Source organism: Sphaerodactylus townsendi, linkage group LG15 (assembly GCF_021028975.2).
Source record: "Sphaerodactylus townsendi isolate TG3544 linkage group LG15, MPM_Stown_v2.3, whole genome shotgun sequence".
Taxonomy (NCBI): Eukaryota; Metazoa; Chordata; class Lepidosauria; order Squamata; family Sphaerodactylidae; genus Sphaerodactylus; species Sphaerodactylus townsendi.
The window spans coordinates 26,105,880-26,108,896 of NC_059439.1; positions in this window are offsets into that span (position 1 = coordinate 26,105,880).

Consider the following 3,017-nt stretch of genomic DNA (forward strand, 5'->3'; position numbering starts at 1 on the left):
GGGGGGTGGGGGGGGGGGGGGGTGGGGGGGGGGGGGGGTGGGGGGGGGGGGGGGTGGGGGGGGGGGGGGGTGGGGGGGGGGGGGGGTGGGGGGGGGGGGGGGTGGGGGGGGGGGGGGGTGGGGGGGGGGGGGGGTGGGGGGGGGGGGGGGTGGGGGGGGGGGGGGGTGGGGGGGGGGGGGGGTGGGGGGGGGGGGGGGTGGGGGGGGGGGGGGGTGGGGGGGGGGGGGGGTGGGGGGGGGGGGGGGTGGGGGGGGGGGGGGGTGGGGGGGGGGGGGGGTGGGGGGGGGGGGGGGTGGGGGGGGGGGGGGGTGGGGGGGGGGGGGGGTGGGGGGGGGGGGGGGTGGGGGGGGGGGGGGGTGGGGGGGGGGGGGGGTGGGGGGGGGGGGGGGTGGGGGGGGGGGGGGGTGGGGGGGGGGGGGGGTGGGGGGGGGGGGGGGTGGGGGGGGGGGGGGGTGGGGGGGGGGGGGGGTGGGGGGGGGGGGGGGTGGGGGGGGGGGGGGGTGGGGGGGGGGGGGGGTGGGGGGGGGGGGGGGTGGGGGGGGGGGGGGGTGGGGGGGGGGGGGGGTGGGGGGGGGGGGGGGTGGGGGGGGGGGGGGGTGGGGGGGGGGGGGGGTGGGGGGGGGGGGGGGTGGGGGGGGGGGGGGGTGGGGGGGGGGGGGGGTGGGGGGGGGGGGGGGTGGGGGGGGGGGGGGGTGGGGGGGGGGGGGGGTGGGGGGGGGGGGGGGTGGGGGGGGGGGGGGGTGGGGGGGGGGGGGGGTGGGGGGGGGGGGGGGTGGGGGGGGGGGGGGGTGGGGGGGGGGGGGGGTGGGGGGGGGGGGGGGTGGGGGGGGGGGGGGGTGGGGGGGGGGGGGGGTGGGGGGGGGGGGGGGTGGGGGGGGGGGGGGGTGGGGGGGGGGGGGGGTGGGGGGGGGGGGGGGTGGGGGGGGGGGGGGGTGGGGGGGGGGGGGGGTGGGGGGGGGGGGGGGTGGGGGGGGGGGGGGGTGGGGGGGGGGGGGGGTGGGGGGGGGGGGGGGTGGGGGGGGGGGGGGGTGGGGGGGGGGGGGGGTGGGGGGGGGGGGGGGTGGGGGGGGGGGGGGGTGGGGGGGGGGGGGGGTGGGGGGGGGGGGGGGTGGGGGGGGGGGGGGGTGGGGGGGGGGGGGGGTGGGGGGGGGGGGGGGTGGGGGGGGGGGGGGGTGGGGGGGGGGGGGGGTGGGGGGGGGGGGGGGTGGGGGGGGGGGGGGGTGGGGGGGGGGGGGGGTGGGGGGGGGGGGGGGTGGGGGGGGGGGGGGGTGGGGGGGGGGGGGGGTGGGGGGGGGGGGGGGTGGGGGGGGGGGGGGGTGGGGGGGGGGGGGGGTGGGGGGGGGGGGGGGTGGGGGGGGGGGGGGGTGGGGGGGGGGGGGGGTGGGGGGGGGGGGGGGTGGGGGGGGGGGGGGGTGGGGGGGGGGGGGGGTGGGGGGGGGGGGGGGTGGGGGGGGGGGGGGGTGGGGGGGGGGGGGGGTGGGGGGGGGGGGGGGTGGGGGGGGGGGGGGGTGGGGGGGGGGGGGGGTGGGGGGGGGGGGGGGTGGGGGGGGGGGGGGGTGGGGGGGGGGGGGGGTGGGGGGGGGGGGGGGTGGGGGGGGGGGGGGGTGGGGGGGGGGGGGGGTGGGGGGGGGGGGGGGTGGGGGGGGGGGGGGGTGGGGGGGGGGGGGGGTGGGGGGGGGGGGGGGTGGGGGGGGGGGGGGGTGGGGGGGGGGGGGGGTGGGGGGGGGGGGGGGTGGGGGGGGGGGGGGGTGGGGGGGGGGGGGGGTGGGGGGGGGGGGGGGTGGGGGGGGGGGGGGGTGGGGGGGGGGGGGGGTGGGGGGGGGGGGGGGTGGGGGGGGGGGGGGGTGGGGGGGGGGGGGGGTGGGGGGGGGGGGGGGTGGGGGGGGGGGGGGGTGGGGGGGGGGGGGGGTGGGGGGGGGGGGGGGTGGGGGGGGGGGGGGGTGGGGGGGGGGGGGGGTGGGGGGGGGGGGGGGTGGGGGGGGGGGGGGGTGGGGGGGGGGGGGGGTGGGGGGGGGGGGGGGTGGGGGGGGGGGGGGGTGGGGGGGGGGGGGGGTGGGGGGGGGGGGGGGTGGGGGGGGGGGGGGGTGGGGGGGGGGGGGGGTGGGGGGGGGGGGGGGTGGGGGGGGGGGGGGGTGGGGGGGGGGGGGGGTGGGGGGGGGGGGGGGTGGGGGGGGGGGGGGGTGGGGGGGGGGGGGGGTGGGGGGGGGGGGGGGTGGGGGGGGGGGGGGGTGGGGGGGGGGGGGGGTGGGGGGGGGGGGGGGTGGGGGGGGGGGGGGGTGGGGGGGGGGGGGGGTGGGGGGGGGGGGGGGTGGGGGGGGGGGGGGGTGGGGGGGGGGGGGGGTGGGGGGGGGGGGGGGTGGGGGGGGGGGGGGGTGGGGGGGGGGGGGGGTGGGGGGGGGGGGGGGTGGGGGGGGGGGGGGGTGGGGGGGGGGGGGGGTGGGGGGGGGGGGGGGTGGGGGGGGGGGGGGGTGGGGGGGGGGGGGGGTGGGGGGGGGGGGGGGTGGGGGGGGGGGGGGGTGGGGGGGGGGGGGGGTGGGGGGGGGGGGGGGTGGGGGGGGGGGGGGGTGGGGGGGGGGGGGGGTGGGGGGGGGGGGGGGTGGGGGGGGGGGGGGGTGGGGGGGGGGGGGGGTGGGGGGGGGGGGGGGTGGGGGGGGGGGGGGGTGGGGGGGGGGGGGGGTGGGGGGGGGGGGGGGTGGGGGGGGGGGGGGGTGGGGGGGGGGGGGGGTGGGGGGGGGGGGGGGTGGGGGGGGGGGGGGGTGGGGGGGGGGGGGGGTGGGGGGGGGGGGGGGTGGGGGGGGGGGGGGGTGGGGGGGGGGGGGGGTGGGGGGGGGGGGGGGTGGGGGGGGGGGGGGGTGGGGGGGGGGGGGGGTGGGGGGGGGGGGGGGTGGGGGGGGGGGGGGGTGGGGGGGGGGGGGGGTGGGGGGGGGGGGGGGTGGGGGGGGGGGGGGGTGGGGGGGGGGGGGGGTGGGGGGGGGGGGGGGTGGGGGGGGGGGGGGGTGGGGGGGGGGGGGGGTGG